The following is an 11,469-nucleotide window of genomic DNA, read 5'->3' as shown; positions in this document are numbered from 1 at the left end:
ATTCTTGTAGGATAGACAAATCGAAAGTGCCATTCTCTGGCCACTTGGAACTACTGTCGAGTTTGTATTGGGGCCAAGCGGTATTGCAGAAGAAAATAAGGCATTTAAGTTTTAGGTCAGGTGTGAGTTGAAGAGGTTTTAAGTTCTTGAGAACACAGGCTAAGGGAGAAGAAGGGGGAATGGAGGGTGGAAGGTTGCCCGTAGTGAAGGAGGCAAGTTTAAAGAGAAGGGTAGAGACACGGAGAAGGGGCAGGGAGCAGCCCTGGGCTGCAATGTGGGTGAGCAGCCAAAGCAAGCATCCCCACAGTTGACTTACCACCAAGGGAACGTGGGTGAATGACCAAGGCAGGCATCCCTGCGGTGATCAGACACCAGTGAAATGTGGGTGAATAATCAGGCAGGCATCCCCGCAGTAATTAAACACCAAGAGAAGACTGTCTTCCTGAGTCCGTGACCAGCACCAGAGTTTTGGGTCCATGGATGAAATGTGTCTTCTTTATCTCTACTAGAGATGAAAAAGACTGGAATTGGAAGGACAGGGAGATTGAAGGGTAGTGAGAGAAGCTGGAGAAGAGTGAAAAGACTGCTTAACCGATTTGAAATTGGTGAAATGTTCCTTGGGCTGGTTAGTCTGAGGACCCGAGGTCATTAGGTGGATCTCCTCATGGAGTGAGTGCGAGGACAGGGAACTGGTCTCCCGAAAGAGTCCTCCTGTCCCAGGTCTTCGGCACCAAATGTCACGCGCGTCCGTGTGAGGAGACCACCAAACAGGCTTTGTGTGAGCAACAAGGCTGTTTATTTCACCTGGGTGCAGGCGGGCTGAGTCCAAAAAGAGAGTCAGCAAAGGGTGGTGGGATTATCATTAGTTCTTACAGGTTTTGGGATAGGCGGTGGAGTTAGGAGCAATGTTTTGTGGGCAGGGGGTGGATCTCACAAAGTACATTCTCAAGGGTGGGGAGAATTACAAAGAACCTTCTTAAGGGTAGGGGAGATTACAAAGTACATTGATCAGTTAGGGTGGGACAGAAACAAATCCCAATGGTGGAATGTCATCAGTTAAGGCTATTTTCACTTCTTTTGTGGATCCTCAGTTGCTTCAGGCCATCTGGGTGTATACGTGCAGGTCACAGGGGATATGATGGCTTAGCTTGGGCTCAGAGGCCTGACAGTGGTGTGTGCTTGTATTCCCAGCTACTTGGATGGTTGAGGTAGGAGGATCGCTTGAGCCTGAGAAGTCAAGGCTGCAGTGAGCAGTGATTGTACCACTGCACTTCAGCCTAGGCAACACAGCCATACCCTGTTAAAAATAAAGATTAAAAAAAGATTCATTCATATTGTAGCATATGTCAGAATTTCCTTCCTTTTAAAGGCTGAATAATATTCAATTGCATGTCTATACCACATTTTGCTTATCTAGTCATCAATCAGTGGACTCTTGGATTGCTTCCATGTTTTAGTTATCGTGAATAACACTGCTATGAATGTAGGTGTGCACACGTCTCTTCAACACCATGCTTTCAATTCCTTTGGATAAATACATAGAGCTAGAATTGCTGGTTGACATGATAATTCTATTTTTAACTTTTTGAGGAACCACCATACTATTTTCCACAGTAGCTGTGCCATTTTATGTGCCTATCAACAGTGTACAAAGGTTCCAAATTCTCCACACCTTCACCAACATCTATTTTCTGCTTTTTAAAAAATAGTAGCCATAAACTGGGTGTGAGATAGTATCTCATTGTAGTTTTGATGTGCATTTCTCTAATGGTAAGTGGTGTTAAGCATCTTTTCATGTGCTTATTGACCATTTGCATATCTTCTTTGGAGAAATGTTTATCCAAGTCCTTAGCCCATTATTGAGTTGCGTTGTTTTGTCATTGTTGAGTCTTAAGAATTCTGTGAATTGGAAAAAACTGCTTTAAAGTTCATATGGAACCAAAAAAGACCCCGCATTGCCAAGACAATCCTAAGCCAAAAGAACAAAGCTGGAGGCATCACGCTACCTGACTTCAAACTATACTACAAGGCTACAGTAACCAAAACAGCATGGTACTGGTACCAAAACAGAGATATAGACCAATGGAGCAGAACAGAGCCCTCAGAAATAATACCACACATCTACAGCCATCTGATCTTTGACAAATCTGACAAAAACAAGAAGTGGGGAAAGGATTCCCTATTTAATAAATGGTGCTGGGAAAATTGGCTAGCCATAAGTAGAAAGCTGAAACTGGATCCTTTCCTTACTCCTTATACGAGAATTAATTCAAGATGGATTAGCGACTTAAATGTTAGACCTAAAACCATAAAAACCATAGAAGAAAACCTGGGTAATACCATTCAGGACATAGGCATGGGCAAGGACTTTATGTCTAAAACACCAAAAGCAACAGCAAAAAAAGGCAAAATTGACAAATGGGATCTAATTAAACCAAAGAGCCTCTGCACAGCAAAAGAAACTACCATCAGAGTGAACAGGCAACCTACAGAATGGGAGAAAATTTTTGCAATCTGCTCATCTGACAAAGGGCTAATATCCAGAATCTACAAAGAACTCAAACAAATTTACAAGAAAAAAAACAAACAACCCCATCAAAAAGTGGGCAAAGGATATGAACAGACACTTCTCAAAAGAACACATTCATACAGCCAACAGACACATGAAAAAACGCTCATCATCACTCGCCGTCAGAGAAATGCAAATCAAAACCACATTGAGATACCATCTCACACCAGTTAGAATGGCAATTATTAGGCCGGGCGTGCTGGCTCAAGCCTGTAATCCCAGCACTTTGGGAGGCCGAGACAGGTGGATCACGAGGTCAGGAGATCGAGACCATCCTGGTTAACATGGTGAAACCCCGTCTCTACTAAAAAATACAAAAAACTAGCCGGGCAAGGTGGCGGACGCCTGTAGTCCCAGCTACTCGGGAGGCTGAGGCAGGAGAATGGCGTGAACCCGGGAGGCGGAGCTTGCAGTGAGCTGAGATCTGGCCACTGCACTCCAGCCTGGGTGACAGAGCGAGACTCCATCTCAAAAAAAAAAAAAAAAAAAAAAAAAAGAATGGCAGTCATTAAAAAATCGGGAAACAACAGGTGCTGGAGAGGATGTGGAGAAATAGGAACACTTTTACACTGTTGGTGGGACTGTAAACTAGTTCAACCATTGTGGAAAACAGCGTGGCGATTCCTGAAGGATCTAGAACTAGAAATACCATTTGACCCAGCCATCCCACTACTGGGTATATACCCAAAGGATTATAAATCATTCTGCTATAAAGGCACATGTACACGTATGTTTATTGTGGCACTATTCACAATAGCAAAGACTTGGAATCAACCCAAATGTCCATCAGTGACAGACTGGATTAAGAAAATGTGGCACATATACACCATGGAATACTATGCAGCCATAACAAAGGATGAGTTTGTGTCCTTTGTAGGGACATGGATGCAGCTGGAAACCATCATTCTCAGCAAATTATCACAAGAACAGAAAACCAAACACTGCATGTTCTCACTCATAGGTGGGAATTGAACAATGAGATCACTCGGACATAGGAAGGGGAACATCACACACTGGGGCCTATTGTGGGGGGGGAGGGAGGGATAGCATTAGGAGATATATCTAATGTAAATGACGAGTTAATGGGTGCAGCACACCAACTTGGCACATGTATACATATGTAACAAACCTGCATGTTGTGCACATGTACCCTAGAACTTAAAGTATAGTGATAATTAAAAAAAAAAAAAAGAAGAAGAAGAAAATTCTATGTATATTTTGGATATCAATCCCTTATCAGGTATATGATTTGCAAATATTTTCTCCCATTGCGTAGATTGCCTTTTCATTCTATTGATAGTGTCCTTTGATGCACAAAATTTTTAAATTTTCATGGAGTCCAATTTGTCTATTTTTTCTTTATTTCCTGTGCTGTGTCATATTCAAGAAATCACTGCCAAATCCAATTTCATAAAACTTTTGCCCTATGCTTTCTCCTAAAAGTTTTAGAGTTTTAGGTCTTACATTTAGGTCTTTGATCCATTTTGGGTTCATTTTTGTATATGGCATTCAGTAAGGACGTAGCTTCATTCTTTTGCATGAGATATTGAGTTTTCCCAGCATCATTTGTTGAAAAGACTGTCCTTTCCTCCATTGAATGGCCTTGTGCCCTTGCTGAAAACCATTTAACTATATATGAGAGGGTTTGTTTCTGGACTGTATATCCTATTCTATTGGTCTATATGTCTGTCTTTATTGCCAGTACCACAGTGTTCTGATTACTATAGCTTTGTAGTAAGTTTTGAAATCAGTAAGTGTGAGTTCTCCAGCTTTGTTCTTCATTTCCAACATTGTTTTGGTTATTCGGGGTCATCAAATAAGATGTAATCTTTAGGCAAGACCAGCCTGGCCAACAAGGTAAAACCCTGCCTCTACCTAAAATACAAAATTAGCCAGGCATAGTGGTGTGCACCTGTTATCTCAGCTACTTGGGAGGCTGAGGCAGGAGAGTCACTTGAACCCAGGAAATGGAGGTTTCAGTGAGTGGAGACTGCACCACTGCACTGCAGCCTGGGTGACAGAATGAGTGAGACTCCGTCTCAATAAATAAATAAATAAATAAATAAATAAATAAATAAATAAAGCTGTGCTTCTTGGGCCAGGGGAATTCTATTCTTTTTGTTTTAAGGCACCTCTCAAACGAGCAGTTTGAATGAAATTAAATGTTCCCCCAAAGTGTGCATTGAATGCCAAAGCATCCTTGGTGAAATTCTGCCATTTAGAGAGATAAAAGTTATGGTGGTCATGTGGATACCTATAGGAAGTGGAATTTTTCACAGAGGGGGAGGTTAGAGTGAGAAGACTCCTAGTTACCGCAGTTGAAAGTTACAGTCAGCTGAAGGTGCTTAGACAGCTTAGTGTCTTGACCCCTGACCTAATGGTCAGCCCCTCAGAATTTAGACCCAACAGTCTTGAGTCCCTAGCAGGTGAAATGTATCATAGAGAATCCAAACAAGGCTCTCAGAACAAATAGCCAAGATGGGAAAATACTCTCATCAGGTGTTATTGGTCACCCACAGCAAAGTTTGTTCTTAGAGGATGTTGGTCTGGAGAGAACTGCAAACTTTCCAGTCTGTGAGGCTATCTCAAACGGCCAAATTACAGGAACTATGCTTGCGTTTTACTCTAAATTCTTCCTTCTCATAATTAAATAACACTTAAGGGCCGGGCGCGGTGGCTCACACCTGTAATTTTTGGCACTTTTGGAGGCCGAGGCGGGTGGATCACCTGAGGACGGAAGTTCAAGACCAGTCTTGTCAACATTGTGAAATCCCGTCTCTACTAAAAATGCAAAAACTTAGTCAGACATGGTAGCAGGAGGCTGTAATCCCAGCTACTCGGGAGGCAGGAGAATTGCTTGAACCCAGGAGGCGGAGGCTGCAGTGAGGTGAGATCACACCATTGCACTCCAGCTTGGACAAGAGCGAGACTCTGTCTCAAAAACAATTTTTTAAAATAAATAAACAACACTTTAGGACACAGGAAAAGAAACAAGGGACAGGTGGAAGCAAATCACCAAGCATATAGTTCCAAAGGGAAACATTAACCAAACATAATAACTGAATTTGACATGTAAATAAAACAGCCACGGAACTCAGCACAAAGAGAGTAGAGTTGGCCAGGCACAGTGGCTCATACCTGCAATCCCAGCACTTCGGGAGGCTGAGGCGGGCAGATAGCTTGAGCCTAGGAGTTCAAGACTAGCCTGGGCAACATGGTGGAAACCTGTCTCTACCAAAAACAAAACAAAACAAAACAAAAAACCAGGTAGGGTGGCATGTGCCTATAGTCCCAGCTACTAGGGAGGCTGAGGTGGGAGGATCACTTGAGCCTGGGAGGTGAAGGCTGCAGTGAGCCATGATTGTGCCACTGCACGCCAGCCTGGGTGACAGAGCAAGGCCCTGTCTCAAAATAAATAAATAAATAAATAAAAAATAAGAAACAGAGAGAGAGAATGGAGCTGAGGCCCAGGGCAAGTTTACTTGTCAGTGTGTGGTTCAAGGGGTCTTGGTGGGCTCCCACCTGAAAAAAGCCAAGGTACACAGCAATGAGCAGGTCAGGTGGGATCTGAGTCATGGCACCAAGATTGTAGTCAAAAATAAAACTAAACCCAAGTTAAAATTAGCAAAGACTACTTATTTATAAACTTGCATCCACGAAGAAACATCTGTAGTCGTTTTTGGTTTCAGCACGGGTTCAAAGGTATCTGAAAGAAGAGTAAGTTTCCTAGAGAAAAAAGAGGGAATATTGAGGCAGTCTCTGATTGGCAGGTGTTCTACTGGGGTGGAGTTTTGAAAGTGAGGGGACCCTAATTGACCTTTCAAAACATTTGGCAGTCTTTGATTGGTTCACTAGCCTTATTTACATGACTGGGAAAATTTCAGATTTTCTTGGTTTTTAGGAGGACTGTTTAAAGAGATTTATTAATTCTGTCGGATGGGAGGTAAGAATGAGGGGCAGAATTCTGGCCATGGAGAGGCCAAGTAGGTCTCCCTTTGTCCAGCAATACATTGTTCTTAGGCCCAAGAGTGCAGTTTTTGGGACACAGTTTTCTACCATGTGCAAAGCCACCATCCTGGGGGCTGTGCAGGCAGTTAGAGATGAGTAAAACATGGGCTATACCCATTCCAGCAGGGGATGCAGCCCCAGTTGGCTAATTTTTTGATCCCCAACAAGGTGAAGTAAGTTATGTAATGAAGCTATAAGCAAACTACCAGAGAGAGCAGGAGTTAAGCCACTGTGACACAAAACTTCATTCAGTTCATCAGGGCCCTGGGGGAGTGACTGAAGCGGGTCTGGATTTTATTCATCTCCGCAGCAGTTATTGAGCACTTACAGATACCAGGCTCTGTGCTAAGTGCTGGGGACACAGCAGTGAACTGCATGGTCCTTGCCCTCCTGGAGTTTACCATCAGACAGACAGGATAGACTTTATTTATTTTTATTTCTTTATGCTTTTAAAAGATGGGGTCTTGCTCTGTCCCAGGCTGGAGTGAAGCGACACGATCATAGCTCACTGTAGCCCTGAACTCCTGGGCTCAAGCAATCCTCCTGCCTCAGCTGCCTGAGTAGCTGTGACCTCAGGCACACAACACCATGCCTGGCTAATTTGTGTATTTTTTGTAGAGATGGGGTCTTGCTATGTTGCCTGGGCTGATCTTGAACTCATGGGCTCAAGTGATCCTCCCACTGTGGCCTCCCAAAGTGCTGGGATTGCAGGTGTGAGCCACCACACCTGGCAGGATAGACTTTGTAAACAAGCAATTACAAGCTCACTGAACTTATAATTTTTTGGATTATAAGACAGAGTCTTATCATCTTTTTTTTTGTGGATTATAAGACAGAGTCTGTTTCGGAAAGATTGTACTATGAAAATATGCAGGAATTAGAATGGAGAAGATGTGGAATTTGAAAATTCTGCCTCCTCAAGTTTTCTCTTCAGGTGCTGACCTTGCAGTTACGAACAAAGCCCTTACCGAATCCATGAAGGAAGAGAGGAACAGGGCACGGCGGCCCATGCCTGTAATCCTAACACTTTGGGAGGCTAAGGTGGGTGGATGGTTTGAGCACAGAAGTTCGAGATCAGCCTGGGCAACAAGGTGAAACCCCATCTCTACAAAAAAATACAAAAATTAGCCTGGCATGGTAGCACACACCTGTGGTCCCAGCTACTTGGGAGGTTGAGGTGGGAGGATGGATTGAGCCCAGGAGGCAGAGGTTGCAGTGAGCCAAGTGAGCCAAGATCGAGCCATTGCACTCTAGCCTGGGTGACAGAGTGAGACCCTGTCTCAAAAAGAAAAAGAAGGAGAAGGGGGGGGAGGGGGAAGGGGGAGGGGAGGAGGAGGGGGAGGAGGGGAAGGAACAGGAGGCTGCAGTGTCAGCTAGTGGTGCCCAGAGGCAGAGGTGGTAGGCAGTCCCTCAGGATGGAGTCAGCTGAGATGGTAAACTCCTCAGGGCTGTGCCCAGTCCAGCTCGATGTCCCCATGGCTGGAGGTCAGCACAGATCTCTCTGCCTAGCCAGGCCTAGTGGCCAGTCTGCATCAGGGCCCTGGGGACAGAGGCCAGTCCCAGTCTCACCTCACCCTCTCCTGCCTACTCTCACACCACCACCCTCTCCCCAGGGAGGACCATCAAGGTAAACAATGGGACTGCGTAGCTGGGAGAGCAAGCAAGCTTGCACATTATTGCCAAAGCTATTAACACCCACGTGCCAGTGTCTGATGATGTTGACAGCTCAGCCCCCAACAAGCTGATGACACCAAGCCATGCCATCCCATGCCACGCCACCTCAACCCCCTGCTACACAGCCAAAGGCTCAGAGGCCCATTCCAGAGTGACTGCAGAGAGGATAAAGAGATTTCCCCAGCTGGTAAGTTGCCATGGCTGGGGCTAGAAAGGCTCTCTTTCCTCCTTGGACCCCGTGTCCAGGGGAAGCTTTTCTGGGCAGATGATCTCCTCTGAACACAGGCCAGGGGGATATATGGGGTCAGTGTCCGATGCTTGGGGCTGTTGGAGGCAGGAGCCTCCCACCGTGGTCTGGAGCACATGAGATTCCCAGGGAAAGACTGGGAGCCTTTGGTTATTTCTTTTGGATTTGAAGGACAGATTATAGCTCCCATGGACAGAATGCAAAGGGAATTAAGTGAGGGAAAGATTAGCCCCATAGCAGGTGGTCCTACAGGATCTGCCTGGTGGGCAGAGCATCAAATTTCACACCACTTCTCTCCCCAGAGCCGTCTCCTGGCCCTGCCACATGGGACCAGGACACGGGATTTCAGCTCGAGAAGATCCAGGGAAGTCTCTCCCATGTGCCAGGGCCCAGCAGCCATACTAGCCTGTCTCCACGGGACCCCCCTCCCCACAGTGGAGATGGGGTGGACACGGGTTTTATGTGGTATCTGCTAGCACAGGGTCTGTATTGAGTCTGCTTGGCTTGAACTTGGCCACTCCTTGGCTGTGATAGAGAGGAAAGGGCTCTGGCCTCTGCCTTAATCGCGGAGCAGCCTTAGGCAACTTACTAATCCTCTTGGGGTGGTCTTATCAGCAAAACTGGACTAGAAATACCACGGCTGCTCATGGCCATGGTGATCCAGTCTTATGTCATGAGTGGGAAAGAACAATGGGCTTGGATCAGGGAACCCAAAACTCAGTTCAGGCCCTTGCCTGCCTCTTTCTTTGCCTCAGTGTCCTCCTCTGTACGATGGGAAGAGGACGGGACTAGGTGGCTGTTAAGGTCCAGGTGCTCACTGACCAGTTCTGACCTAGTCCCTGTTGCTTTCCTGCCACTGGGTGGGATTCTCCCCAAGAAGGGGAGAAAGAAGGGGCACACTTGGGCGTCCACAAGCTCAGATGGATGGGAGAATCCCATTTGGGTCTCTGGTCCTTCTGAGATGGTACTAAGGGGGACACTCTTCGGGTGCCTTCTGCCAGGACAAGTGGTGCTTCCTCCACAGGGTAGTGGGGGCCCCGGGGCTCAGGCTGTATGATGATCGGGGTGGATGCTCAGCTCAGACTAGGTCCAGGAGAGAAGGGCCTATTGCCAGACTCTCCTAAAAAGTGTGTGCATGAGCTGAGGGCTGCTCCCTGCTGGCTGAGAATCAAGAGCCTTCCCAGCTTCATGCTGGGGATGTTTAGGACATTTCACAGGCACAGCTCGCAGTCACGCTGGGGACACGCTGATGGAGCACGTAGAAGACTTGAATCAGAGCCTCCTTTTAAACCTACTGGTTGGGTGATCTTAGTTTAGACTCCTACCCTGAGGAATGTAGCTGGTATTAAATGAGACAACATTTATAAATTCGAATAACAAGGTGCCTGGCACCTACTAGGTGCTCAACAAATGCTATTTAAATCTGGACCTGGATTGTAGGAGCTCTCGTGGGTTACAGATGGGCAAAGATGTTGACCTTCCTAGCCCTTCAGGACTGCCAGGAGGGCCATGGGGCTGTTTAGGACCCCTAACTGATCATCTCAGGCCAAAGACTGCCTTCTCTGGTTTCCTTCTGTGCTGTACAAAGATCACCATCTTCCGTGTGCTGGGAGGAGTACAGGTTGGGAAGCAAAGCACTAATAAAGTTCCCAGTCATTGCTAAAAGGGCTCTGGGGGTCTAGAAGACCCTGAGTCTGACATGGCAAGAGGAAAAGGAGGGAGAGAAGGACCAAAAGGCAAAGTAGCCATGTGGCTTGGAGGATGCCTGGGCTTCCCATCACATTGCCACTGCCACCATGGGGAAGGGATGAGATGAGCTTACACCGCATGCAAAAGAATGGAATCCATGCTGCCGGTCTTACAGCTGAGGAAACAGAGACATAAGGAAGAGGAAATGACTACGGGTGATCATAGGCATCACAGTGGATCTGGGACTCCAGCCCACGCATCCTGGTGCTCAGTGATGGGCCTTCCTCAGGCACCAGAAACCAGCCCTTTCCCGCCTACTCCCTGACCTCTGGGAGAGAAGTCCCAGCACCTTACCCAGAGTCTCTTTCCTGGGTTTCCCATCTGGAGAGGCTGCCAGGCCAGCCAGATTTTGTCAGCGCTGAGTAGCCTGTCCTGGCATCCTGCCATGTCTGGTGAACCTCTTCCTTGTCCGAGGCAGCAGAGATGGAGCCCTCTTGTCCCTCAGTGCTGGGCACTAGGCAGGTCCCCGAGAGCTCTGGCTCTGCTGGAGCAGCAGTTCTAGCCCTGGCTGCACATCAGAATCTATTGATGAACTTTAAAAAGGATCAATGACCATGTCCCACCCTGGACCAGTTAAATCAGAATCTCTGAGAGTGAAGCCTGGGCACGAGTATTCTTTTAAAAAGTTCCCCAGGTGGTTCCAGTGTGCAGACAGGATTGAGAACCACTATGTGGAAGAATGATGCTGTGTGTGGCCTTGGGGAAGAGCTTGACCCCTGAATCCCCATGTTACTTCTCCATTGTCTGTGCCCATCATGCTTCATGGTATTGGGCAATGTACCTCTCTTCTTCCTCAGCTTTCTATCCTAAAATATGCTTTTATTCCTTTTTACATCCTACTCTGCTGATCTGATCTTTTTATAGTGTCTTGATCTCTTTCCTTTTATTCTGAGTTTCATTTATTTATTTATTCATCCAACATCCAACAAATGCCTGCTAGGGCAGGCAGTATGCTAGGTGCTGGGAACATAGCAAAGAACGAGACAGGCCAGGTCCCTTCCCTCATGGAGTGTGCTTACTCTCTGCTTACAGTCATTAAAAAGCTTGACCTGAAGCTGGGTGTGGTGGCGTGTGCCTGTAATCCCAGCTACTCAGGAAGCTGAGGCAGGAGGATTGCTTGAGGCCAGGAGTTTAAGGCTATAGCGTGCAATGATAATGCATGTGAGTAACTACTGCAGTCCAGCCTGGACAACAGAACAAGACCCTGTCTCCAAAAAAAAAA

This window comes from Macaca mulatta, chromosome 13 (assembly GCF_049350105.2).
Source record: "Macaca mulatta isolate MMU2019108-1 chromosome 13, T2T-MMU8v2.0, whole genome shotgun sequence".
Lineage (NCBI taxonomy): Eukaryota > Metazoa > Chordata > Mammalia > Primates > Cercopithecidae > Macaca > Macaca mulatta.
This window is presented reverse-complemented; position numbering follows the sequence as displayed.